Here is a 13,405-nt window from a genome sequence, read left to right as displayed (position 1 = left end):
ATTCATTTTACATTAAGTTTCTGCGGGTTGTTTGCATTTTACGTTCCACATTCTATTTTCTGCCGGCTGAATCAGTCACTGAAGTTGAACTAGAAGTAAAATAAAAGATATGCATGTGAAAAGTTCAAAAGAGCACGATACATTTGCGTCGGATACATACAAATAGAAGTACACGGAACTAATTTTTTACAAGCGAATCTTTGATACATTTGAAAAGCTGCGTGAAGTCGTAAAAACCAACGGACGGCTGTGTCTCTTGAGTGAGAGGTTTTTGTACGGCGGGTGAATGAGTCTGTATCACTGTGGTACACTTTCGGTGGCGGCACAAAACTGTCAGTTGGACGTAAGTAATTCTCTTCCACATCCCTCACTGTCGATGTTTTTGCCTTCTTTTTTTAATATTCTGTAATTTTCCGACGTTCGATGTCGTGAATCAAAATTGTAATTCTGGAGATGCGTGAATTAAAAACAGAAATGTTATAGTTAGATAGTCAAATGATTAAAAAATACTTTTTTATTCTAGCCCATTTTACTTCAGAAAGTCTGTCTTTATCGTATTGATGTTTGGATGGCCGTAATGCAATAACTTTGCTATTTTGCGCTCGAGGTGAACTAAATTAAATTGCATTGGCTCCCTTGCCGTCGGCGGGATCACGGCGGCTGTGTAGGAGAATGTAATTTTTGGCACAGTCTGCAAAACGACAATGCCTTTCTCAGAAATGTGGAATAAAATAGTGTTGTCCACCTAACACTAAATATAAAAAATGTAAATTATTTAATCAGAGTTATTTATTTTTCACACTTTAAAATGAAATTGGATCATATCTACTTCATGCACATTGTCGTTTGTGTTTGTTATGAAATCCGATAGTTTTATTAATTCAGATTTTGTTTATTAAAATTTTTATTTACGATCGCATTATTATTTGAAAAATTTTGTTACATTGCAGACTTATGTTCTGTAGTCCCATGTTATAACATTCTCGAGTCTACGGTATATTGGGTATATTGATTTAAAAAAATAAATACATTTTTAAAAAGCGAGGAATTTACAATGCAATGAACATATTTACCAAATGTGCAATTCTTTTGAAAACTTAATGTAAAAGTTTCATGAAAATTGTTTCTTGCTGTTGGAGTGCGCGTTCAGTTCATACACGTGAAGGAACACAACGGGAACCTCGTAAAATGTGGTTCATTCTGTAGGTTTTCAGCGTAAATATCATTATATATCCATTCTTTTGCATGAAGTTCTGCGTATTTTATTGGGTCTATGGTACTGAAATGATCGACAGTTCAAGCTGCAAAAGTGGAGTAAATTGAAAGTAACTGCACTAGAAGCAGTTCTGGTTGTGGTGAAGAATTTTATCATTGTTAAGTACTACCGTCACACGATATGATAATAATGGAATGCATGCAGACAGAACCTTTAATAATGTCAATGTGCTTTATATTGTAGACACTCCAAATTAGTTACAAGTGATAACTTCTGTAGGACATTCACGTCTCATGGCAAGGACAGAATGATTGACACATGGGAGGGGGCGTGTCCGCTGTCTGACCTCACTGTCTGTGCCGTGTCTCCCAGGTGACACAGTCCCCGCCCTCACAGTCCTGCCCCCCTCCCGGGAGGAGCTGAGTCAGCAGGGAAAGGCCACACTGGTATGTCTGGCCAATCGGGGCTTCCCCTCGGACTGGGCCCTGCGCTGGAAGGTGGACGGTGCCGAGGTCAGCTCGGGCGTGGCCGGGAGCGCGGGGGTCCTGGGGCAGGACGGCCTGTACAGCTGGAGCAGCTCCCTGACCCTCAGCGCAGACGACTGGAAGAAGGCGGAGTCGCTGACCTGCGAGGCCACGCAGGGGTCCCAGTCCACCCCCTCTCAGACGCTGAGGAGGGACCAGTGTTCTGAGTAGGCCTGGGGGAGGGGGGGGCAGCTCACACCCTCTGATCTCACTGTTTTTACCCTGTTCTGCTCTCAGCCCCTCTGCCCCTTACTGCTGACACACTGAGCTCAGTCTGTGTGTGAATCCCCTCCTCCAGCCTGAGCTTTTACTGCTAATGTCTCACATGTGCTCTGCTTGTGCTGCTCAACAAACTTGCACACACACGCCTCCTTACTTGTGTTTGTGTGATTTTGGCGATAGCTGTTAGATCAAACTCATTGACATAATAAAGATTCTTTGAACAGATATTTTTTTGACTGACTGTGATTATTAAAATTAGACTTTGGTGCTCCTGGTGATCCTCTTGTTTTTGTGCAAAGTCTTCAATGATTCCACCAAGTCTGCCCATTCTCGGAAGAAATCAGAATTATCCTCAGACCATTGAACATATTTTTACAACACACCCAATAATTCAAATGAATGGCAATGAAAAAATATGTATTAAAATATTTATAGTCAGTAGTTTAATTGTAAATAGACAATTATTCCTGAATCTTTACAGTGTATTTTTATAGAGTTTTCTTTTCATGGGCAATATGATTAAAATTAATTACAAGAAGTGCTATAACCAAGTAAAATTATAAAAAGACCATATCAATAAAACCATAATTAAGCAAAGACTATGGGTCCACTACATTCTTAAAGTCCTTCATTTGATAATATACACAGAATGTGATACTCTATTTTATTGGGATGTTTCTTATTGAATAAATGCAGGTGTTTATAGTGGGCTCCATAGTGCTGAGAGGCTGTGTGTGAAGTGAGCGATGCGGAATCAGTCAGGGAGGGGCAGGCCCAGCTCTGGAGCCCTGCTGAGAGGAGCAGTGATGTGTGAGCGCGCTCAGAGCAGTCCTGTGCGGCAGGAAGTGCGCTCGACTCACACTGAGCCCCTGGGGACGGACCAGACACCTGGGCACAGCGGCGCCCTGTTCCCAGTTTGGGCCAGTCCCACTGAGGGACCAGCAGAACTAGCCTGCCCCGCCCTGCGTATTCAAATCTGAGTTTCATTCCCCCCCTGCCCTGCACATTCAAATCTGAGTTTCACTCCCCCTCCCGCCCTGCACATTCAAATCTGAGTTCACTCCCCCTCCTACCCTGAGTATGCAAATCTCAGTTTCACTCCCCTCACCCAGTTTCACCCCCCTCACCCACAGCTCGCAGTTTCTCAGCCCAAAATACCCCCACAGCGGAAACAGATGTTTGAACATGAGGAGGTGGAGTACTCATTTCTATACTGAGGTGAGAAAAAGAGGGGGCTGTACCTCACACCTGCGTCAGCATGAATCCCAGGTTAGAGATTTCAGATGTGTGGAGGAACTTAAAGCCATATTCAATACGTACAGAAACAAGCAAGACATTATGGGATACATTTAAACAGAACCATGAACTAACAAAAAATTATGTTCTTATGTTTAAATATTTAAAGTAGATATTTTTATTTTAACCAAAAGTTGTTTATATTTGCTATCTGCTTGTTGCATGCTAAAACAGTTTGCAGATATAGCATTCAGCATTATAAAAAAATCAATAGCTTCAATGAGTTCTGTTTCAGTCGTCTTCATTTTTCAATAGGAACTTGCTGAAGTGAGACATTTAATCCGATTAGCTCCTTCTCAAACGTGCCTGCACACCTCATTATTTCATGTAAAAGTCTGATGAGAATGGCGGGTTGTGTCCATTCTTTAAATTCTGATTCATCAGTGTCACCACAGAAGGTATTCATTGGTGGTGCAAGCAGAGAGGTATATTAGATAGGAGAAGCAGTAACTGACATGTAAATGTGACCAAGATAAATATTTTTCAAATGTTATTTAAAAAAAACTATGATTCAGTCCAGCACAGCTATTCTTAAACCTGGTTGCGATGTGAACAGAAACACCTTTAATAACATAAATTATTGTGTGTGTTCTGAATACAAACTCATAATACCTTTCTGGAAACAATTAATTGGAAACCCCACTCATTCCAGCTCTGGGAGAATGTACACATCCTCTGCATTAGTTTGAACTCCAGAGCAATATGGAGATGATTGCTGCTTGTGTGATGCCTGTGATGTTGTGGTACAGAAGTGTGTGCGGTTCAGCAGCAGCTCTGCTATGGGTTCAGTACGGCTCTCTAACACTGTGTGAGCGGGAAGTAGTTGCCCTGCTGACAGTAATAATCTCCTGCATCTTCAGCCTGGACTCCAGTGATTTTCAGTGTGAACTGAGTCCCAGATCCACTCCCACTGAAACGATCAGGAATGCCAGTCTGGCGTGTTGTGGCACCATAAACCAGAAGTTTAGGAGCCTGACCAGGTTTCTGCAGATACCAGTAGAAATTGCTGTTCAAACTCTGACTGGCTGTACAGGTGATAGAGACAGTGTTTCCCTGCTGAACAGACTGAGCTGCTGGAGCCTGAGTCAGAACTATATCTGCCATTGATCCTGAAATAGAAAAATATGAAAATGGATGTCAATTCACATTAATCAATGCAGATAAATATTCGTAAGCAATGTGCTATATTCTGGTAATTTTGACTAGATAACACTGTTAACTCTTGTTAAAATTATTATTATTATTTTTTAAAATAAGCAATGAAAATGTGAACTATGTCCAAAATTCCAAATTAAAATGGATCCATCTTTCTTACCCTGTACAAGGAGTCCCAGCATCACCAGCAGTAGAAAGTTTGACATCATCATAATGCTGCCTGTGTCAGTGTCTGTGAAAGGACTGGACAGTCACTGATCAGCACTGGGGGTCTTAAAGTGTGTGGAGCAGTGAGGCAGGACAGGTATGCAAAACCCCTTCCTCTATACAAATCCTGTCACACACAGTTAGAGGAGCTCTGATGTGTGAACAGCAGTGGGTCTATAGAGGGTTGGGACACGTTCTCTATTCACTGATGTTTTTACCCAGACAGCATATTTTTTGTCTGCATTAAGTGATTTTTTTCTGAAATTAGATTACACTTTCATTGATCCATAAATGGTCAGGAGTGTCAGCATATGGACTAACATTTCAGAAAATGTGTATTTAATACATTTCTATTTGTTCTGATAGATATTTTGGTATCAGAAATAAGAAGTTCAGTGATATCATATATGCACAAGAAATCATTCAAATGTTGTATATTCTTGTGAAAAGAATGTGAACTAAAACACTGTCAAAGTTAGCTTTTCCTTTTGTCACTATGAACATTGTTTCATCTCTGATTTCTTTTTTTTCTATCTGATATCATATTCATTATGTCATGCCTTCCATATCCATTTATTCAATGCCCCGCATCACGTTTGTGAAAGCACAGAGAAACTACATCTCCCACAATGCACATTATCCCAGCAACCACTTCTTTTCCCTCACTGCAGATCACTCAGTTACATGTACGGGGGGGACTGTACATCCTGTTCAGCATATAAAGACAGACTACTCAATTGCGGGGCTGCTTCAAACTGCACCGGTTAGGTCTACATGTTATACCAGCCTGGGGGTTTATTTACACAAAGCAGGGTCACTGAATTAACTGGATATCGGTCCTGAGTAAACCCTGGAACAGCTCTTTTTACTTCAGTCCATGTGCCATATTTTGGACGGTTCCGGGTTTTACTCAGTGCACTTACGTGGCAAACTCAGTAATCCTGCTTTATCAAAAAGGGCCCTGCAGTTTCCTCTCTCTCATTATACTGCAGTGCTTCTATATCAGGAGCAAAACAGCACTCTCTGTCTCCTCCCTGTGGTCACGTATTGTAATGGCAGCTTGTGCCATGCTTTGAAGTTCAACCCATAGTGGTGTCCTCTTCATACACAAAATGTTGATTACTTGAATATTTGGAAGGGATCACAGGATTAATCCTGCATTACTTATTCAAATTTGGCCAAAATTGAACTGAAATTAGTCTTCAGTAAGCATGAAAATTTTTCCTATTGTAAATCGTGGTGATACGTAAGAACAATGCTTTTGATCACACCTACTGCACATCCATGCAAAGGAACGAGCGAGATTTCCTATGATGTATCAGTTTTTTCACAGCCAAGGGTGAAGGTGAAGTCAGTGCAGAAGATGGAGCTGAGTTTGGAGTTTGGGAAAGAGCAGGAGGAACACTGCTGGGGGGTGTGAGAGTCACTCTCATCTCTGAATGCCCTGTAGCCGGTAGCTCATTGGAATTCGGTATTAATTTCCAAAGATCCTGTGCAACTACAGGAAAGGAATTATCCTAGAATGTTTCTGTGCCTCATCATCAAAATTAAGGTAACATTGACCAGTGTGCAAAAGATCTGATTAGATCCTTAACTATATTAAAAAACCTCAAATATGTAAAAAAAAAAAACAACAACAAAAAACAACTATTACATTCAGGATGTTTCACTTGTGTGTGTTGAGTCCCACCTCTGGTCCAGTAAATGTAATTGATTAGAAATTCATCACTCCAGTCTTTAATTAAATCTGTGCATCTAATCCTTGTGTTTACAAAGTACAGATATCTCAAGTGTATAAGCTCCAGTATCTCAAGTGTATTCCTTCAATGAAAGGTTTATGCTAATATAATTAAAACGGATCACAACAGGAAGGTTTGGATGTGCTCACATTAACATTTAGAGATATTGTATTAAATAGTAGAATCTGATAGTTATTAATGCACAAAACAGCTCAGAATCTGAGCAGAGCCCCTCTAGGTCACAGATCAGTGCCTCCCCCCTCAGCACCTGCAGTAGGACCCAGCTGCAGCAGTGCAGTCTCTGTGCAGTCTGACTGAGGGAGGTTTTTGTACGGCTCTCTATCACTGTGTGAGCGGGAAGTAGTTGCCCTGCTGACAGTAATAATCTCCTGCATCTTCAGCCTGGACTCCAGTGATTTTCAGTGTGAACTGAGTTCCAGATCCACTCCCACTGAAACGATCAGGAATCCCAGACTGGCGATTTGAGGAAGAATAAATCAGAAGTTTAGGAGCCTGACCAGGTTTCTGCAGGTACCAGTGAAAATAGCTGCTCACGCTCTGACTGGCTGTACAGCTGATAGAGACAGTCTCTCCCAGTTGAACAGACCGAGCTGCTGGAGACTGAGTCAGAACTACATCTGCCATTGATTCTGAAATACAAAACATGGAAATGGATGTCAATGCACATTAATATTAGCAAGCACAATGCAATATTCTGGCAATAATTAGACTATAATGGCACTATTATGACAACAGCTGTGTTTTTGTTGAAAAGTAAGCAATGAAAATATAAAACATATCAAACATTCCAATTTAAAATGGATAAATCTAACTTACCCTGTAGAAGGTGTCCCAGCATCACCAGCAGTAAGATGTTTGACATCATCATAACGCTGCCTGTGTCAGTGTCTGTGAAAGTACTGGACAGTCACTGATCAGTGCTGGGGGTCTTAAACTGTGTGGAGCGGTGAGGCAGGACGGGTATGCAAAGCCCCTTCCTCTATACAAATCCTGTCACACACAGTTAGAGGAGCTCTGATGTGTGAACAGCAGTGGGTCTATAGAGGGCTGGGATATGTGATGTTTTTACCCTGTTAAATGCTTAAATGTCAGTATTACTATTTTTGGCATTGTCATTTCTGATTTTATAAGCATAAATGGTGAAGACAGGCAGGTTGAATATGGCTTATCATTGTGTAAAATATGAGTTGAATAAATTCACATTGCATGTTATGATTGTAGTTTCTTTATGGGAGTTTGGAGAGTCAAAGACATCAGTCAGGGCCAGGAAATTATACAGTTGCAGTCCATCCATTTATAATCAATGAAAAGTGAAATTCTGAATTATTTTGAATGTTTCCTGATTTCACTCATATCTTCTTTATCAGTGTTAATGCAGTTGTATTGTGACAACTAGCAATGAAGATGCTTCTTTTTACTTAATCTGAAAACTAAACTGACCATGGAAAACGTATTCCATGATTTAAGCCAGGTTTTAGTGTCATTTTTGTACCAATCTGTAATTCCTCCATCAGTCCTGACGAGCTCAGAAAATCCTGCTCTTCCCCGTGTGCAGCCAGCAGCCGCTAATTCTCATTTAGCTCTCAGCCAGCTGAGCAGCGCAGCCACTGAATCTGGGAGCTCACACTGCTCAGCTGGCACAGGCAGACTGCAGGCACACAGTCACCCAGAGGAATCGCGTTTCCTCAGAGAGAAAGGGACGACTGAGCTGAAGGAGTCCCTCCCTCCCTCCTGTGGTGACCTCACAGATAATGATATGATCCCTTCTGCACAGCAGCTCACCGGATTGGTCAGCGGTGCTGTCAGACTGTAGCTTGTGCTCCTTTATTACGGGGTTGGAGGATCGGATCAGAGGCAGCAGTGGAGCTCTCTGATTGGTCAGGGTGTGTAGCAGCAGCCTGTGTAAGGTGTGCTGGGAGAGCTCTGGACTGAGCGACTCCACTGTGCTGGACTGCCTGCAGTTCACTGCTGCTGGGCTCTGTGGCATCCTGTGTTAAACTCATTAACTATCAATTCATTTATAAACGTGTTATTTTGTGTCATAGCACAGCTTCAGACCAACACATGTCTATTGGCCAGGGAGAGATTACAAAGTAAAGTCATTGGAAATTCTTCGACATTACAGTACATTCCTAATTAAAAGTTTGGATATTTTGAAATATATTGAAATATATGGTAATTGTTTTTATTTGACAGTATACATTTTTTTTTAAATAATCTACCGCAGCTCAGTGTTCCAGACCAGTGCCTCCCCCCTCAGCACCTGCAGTAGGTCCCAGCTGCAGCAGTGCAGTCTCTGTGCAGTCTGACTTAAGGAGGTTTTTGTACGGCTCTCTAACACTGTGTGAACGAGTTCCTGCTCTGCTGACAGTAATAATCTCCTGCATCTTCAGCCTGGACTCCAGTGATTTTCAGTGTGAACTGAGTCCCAGATCCACTCCCACTGAAACGATCAGGAATCCCAGTCTGGCGAGTTGTGGCATAATAAATCAGAAGTTTAGGAGCCTGACCAGGTTTCTGCAGGTACCAGTGTAGTAAGTTCTTGTTAATGGTGGAGTAGTAAACGCTCTCACTGGCTGTACAGCTGATAGAGACAGTCTCTCCCAGCTGAACAGACCGAGCTGCTGGAGACTGAGTCAGAAGTATATCTGCCATTGATCCTGAAAATGAACAAAATGGAAATGGATGCCAATGCAGATATATAATGTTAATTTATACACAATTATTGTTGTGAATTTGACTTGACAAAATGTAAATTGTTGTAAGAACATATGTGTTGTGAAAAAGTAAGCAAAGAAGAAGAGAACTTCAAAATCCTAAGTTAAAATGGATCAATCTTTCTCACCCTGTACAAGGAGTCCCAGCATCACCAGCAGTAGATAGACTGACATCATCATAATGCTGCCTGTGTCAGTGTCTGTGAAAGGACTGGACAGTCACTGATCAGTGCTGGGGGTCTTAAAGTGTGTGGAGCAGTGAGGCAGGACAGGTATGCAAAGCCCCTTCCTCTATACAAATCCTGTCACACACAGTTAGAGGAGCTCTGATGTGTGAACAGCAGTGGATCTATAGAGGGCTGGGACACGTGCTCTATTCACTGCTGTCTTTACCTACTGTGATCTCTCCTTCTCACTCTTTCTCTCTCCTTCTCTCTCTCTCTCTCTCTCTCTCTCTCCCACTCACCTGATTCCCAGTGTGTGCAGGACCATGGACAGCAGCCGCTGGCCAGAGTGGCCAGATGAAAGGGTCACTTCCCAGAGGCTGGGGATCTCCCTCTGGTACTGCTTCACTGGCGCTGTGTGATCGTCCCCACAGATGCTGATCAAAGCCTGGAAGCCTATGGCTCTCTGAACTCATGAACCTGGTGTTCTGTTCTCACCCGCAAACTCTTCACTACATCTGAAGACACCTGGAAACCACCTCACAGATTTAAAAAGAAAAAACAGGAATAATTGAAGTCCAAATTGTCTAGTTCAGTGAAGTGCAGTTTTGAGGGTCCAGGTGATACATCTGGAGATCCAGGCTATGTTGAGGCTTGGCTTGGGGAGGAGTGAATCTGCAGCGGTCCATGACTATGGAGTGAGGGACAGGGATCCAGCAATCACTTGAACTCAGGGCGAGGAAACAAAGCTGAATTGATCTGTGAACTCAGGGCAAGTGAGGGCAAGGATCCCCAGGGGGAAATAAACAAAGAAAATGAAGTTAGCCACCATATATATTTTCAACACACAAGGAGTCAAGGAATACACAGAGGATGTATTGATTACTTTAACAGACTGTGATCCTTCAGTGACCCAGGATTGAAATTTCCACTTTCATATCAGTGTTATTATCCCTGGGGTAGAAACGGCACTAATCAATACGAAACTATAAATTCAGTTATAGTGGCCATCGTATCAAGAATGCTTTCCGTTCAAGTTGTGTTCAAAATAAGGTCTGAGTAAGACTAAGAAAAATACAAATTAAAAAAGGTTGAATGATTACCTGTATGGCTGTCCATGGAATTGAATTCCTCCGGGATTCGAAAACAGCAGGAAACTATGACGCTTTCCAAAGAGGAGGTGAAGAGCGCTCCTCTGTTCATCTCGCGCTACTACACCTGTCACCGTCACATCATTTATCATTTCCTACGAATCGAAGAGCATTTGTCATAGAAAGTGTTTTGAAACATATTTAATATTGATAACTCTGACACCATAACGACTTGCGTTGATAAGATTAACAATCATCTTAATTGTCGTTCCACGATTCTCCAGCAGGGGACCTCCTAGCGCTACACATGTCTGACGGGTCAGCAGTGTGCACAACAGGCAGGTTTTTGTGCAGCCAGTTAATCAGACTGAATCACTGTGGTGGACTTTCGGTGGCGGGACCAAATTGGAAGTCGGCAGTAAGTGGCTATACAAACAAGGCTTTTCAACATTTTCCGCAAAAATATTAGAAGAATCGATCTGTTTCGATACATTCATTTTACATTAAGTTTCTGCGGGTTGTTTGCATTTTACGTTCCACATTCTATTTTCTGCCGGCTGAATCAGTCACTGAAGTTGAACTAGAAGTAAAATAAAAGATATGCATGTGAAAAGTTCGGCGGCTGTGTAGGAGAATGTAATTTTTGGCACAGTCTGCAAAACGACAATGCCTTTCTCAGAAATGTGGAATAAAATAGTGTTGTCCACCTAACACTAAATATAAAAAATGTAAATTATTTAATCAGAGTTATTTATTTTTCACACTTTAAAATGAAATTGGATCATATCTACTTCATGCACATTGTCGTTTGTGTTTGTTATGAAATCCGATCGTTTTATTAATTCAGATTTTGTTTATTAAAATTTTTATTTACGATCGCATTATTATTTGAAAAATTTTGTTACATTGCAGACTTATGTTCTGTAGTCCCATGTTATAACATTCTCGAGTCTACGGTATATTGGGTATATTGATTTAAAAAAATAAATACATTTTTAAAAAGCGAGGAATTTACAATGCAATGAACATATTTACCAAATGTGCAATTCTTTTGAAAACTTAATGTAAAAGTTTCATGAAAATTGTTTCTTGCTGTTGGAGTGCGCGTTCAGTTCATACACGTGAAGGAACACAACGGGAACCTCATAAAATTCTGTAGGTTTTCAGCGTAAATATCATTATGTATCCATTCTTTTGCATGAAGTTCTGCGTATTTTATTGGGTCTATGGTACTGAAATGATCGACAGTTCAAGCTGCAAAAGTGGAGTAAATTGAAAGTAACTGCACTAGAAGCAGTTCTGGTTGTGGTGAAGAATTTTATCATTGTTAAGTACTACCGTCACACGATATGATAATAATGGAATGCATGCAGACAGAACCTTTAATAATGTCAATGTGCTTTATATTGTAGACACTCCTAATTAGTTACAAGTGATAACTTCTGTAGGACATTCACGTCTCATGGCAAGGACAGAATGATTGACACATGGGAGGGGGCGTGTCCCCTGTCTGACCTCATTGTCTCTGCTGTGTCTCCCAGGTGACACAGTCCCCGCCCTCACAGTCCTGCCCCCCTCCCGGGAGGAGCTGAGTCAGCAGGGAAAGGCCACACTGGTGTGTCTGGCCAACCGGGGCTTCCCCTCGGACTGGGCCCTGCGCTGGAAGGTGGACGGTGCCGACGTCAGCTCGGGCGTGGCCGGGAGCGCGGGGGTCCTGGGGCAGGACGGCCTGTACAGCTGGAGCAGCTCCCTGACCCTCAGCGCGGACGCCTGGAAGAAGGCGGAGTCGCTGACCTGCGAGGCCACGCAGGGGTCCCAGTCCGCCCCCTCTCAGACGCTGAGGAGGGACCAGTGTTCTGAGTAGGCCTGGGGGGGAGGGGGGGGGGTGGCAGCTCACACCCTCTGATCTCACTGTTTTTACCCTGTTCTGCTCTCAGCCCCTCTGCCCCTTACTGCTGACACACTGAGCTCAGTCTGTGTGTGAATCCCCTCCTCCAGCCTGAGCTTTTACTGCTAATGTCTCACATGTGCTCTGCTTGTGCTGCTCAACAAACTTGCACACACACGCCTCCTTACTTGTGTTTGTGTGATTTTGGCGATAGCTGTTAGATCAAACTCGTTGACATAATAAAGATAATTTGAACAGATATTGATTTGACTGCCTGTGATTATTATAAAATAGAGTTTGGTGCTCCTGGTGATCCACTTGTTTTTGCTCAAAATCTACCCTGATTCCACCAAGTCAGCCCATTCTTGCATGAAATCAGAATTATCCTCAGACCACTGAACATATTTTTACAACACACCCAATAATTCAAATGAATGGCAATGAAAAAATATGTATTAAAAATGTGTAAACTGACAATGAAACAACAATATTTAAAGAGTCAGTAGTTTAATCACAAATAGATATTTATTCCTGAATCTGAACAGCGTATTTGATATAAATTTAGGAAGAATCACCTAAGAAATGTAACCTGAGTTTTCTTTTCACGGACAATATAATTATAATTAATTACAAGAAGTACTATAAACAAATGAAATTATAAAAAGACCATATCAATAAAAAATGTAATTAAGCAAAGATTATGGGTCCACTACATTCTTAAAGTCAGGGAGGGGCAGGCCCAGCTCTGGAGCCCTGCTGAGAGGAGCAGTGATGTGTGAGCGCGCTCAGAGCAGTCCTGTGCGGCAGGAAGTGCGCTCGACTCACACTGAGCCCCTGGGGACGGCCCAGACACCTGGGCACAGCGGCGCCCTGTTCCCAGTTTGGGTCAGTCCCACTGAGGGACCAGCAGAACCAGCCTGCCCCGCCCTGCGTATGCAAATCTGAGTTTCACTCCCCCTCCTACCCTGTGTATGCAAATCTGAGTTCGCAGTTTCTCAGCCAAAAATACCCCCACAGCGGTAACAGATGTTTGAACATGAGGAGGTGGAGGACTCATTTCTATACTGAGGTGAGAAAAAGAGGGGGCTGTACCTCACACCTGCGTCAGCATGAATCCCAGGTTAGAGATTTCAGATGTGTGGAGGAACTTAAAGCCATATTCAAT

The 13,405-nt window shown here is 42.3% G+C and overlaps 1 protein-coding gene and 1 long non-coding RNA gene across 2 annotated transcripts in view; both read right to left on the bottom strand.

The window, feature by feature from the left end:
• Positions 1 to 13,405, bottom strand: part of LOC118214346 (NACHT, LRR and PYD domains-containing protein 3-like) — a 211,193-nt gene that overhangs the window by 157,491 nt on the left and 40,297 nt on the right. The window lies entirely within an intron of this gene.
• Positions 4,047 to 4,615, bottom strand: LOC118214130. Its single transcript, XR_004762584.1, has 2 exons — positions 4,574 to 4,615; positions 4,047 to 4,367 (listed from the first exon to the last, which is right to left on the bottom strand). It is a non-coding gene; the product is annotated as an uncharacterized LOC118214130 (long non-coding RNA).

The sequence above is a fragment of the Anguilla anguilla genome, chromosome 15 (assembly GCF_013347855.1).
Source record: "Anguilla anguilla isolate fAngAng1 chromosome 15, fAngAng1.pri, whole genome shotgun sequence".
Classification (NCBI taxonomy): domain Eukaryota; kingdom Metazoa; phylum Chordata; class Actinopteri; order Anguilliformes; family Anguillidae; genus Anguilla; species Anguilla anguilla.
This window is presented reverse-complemented; position numbering and strand designations above follow the sequence as displayed.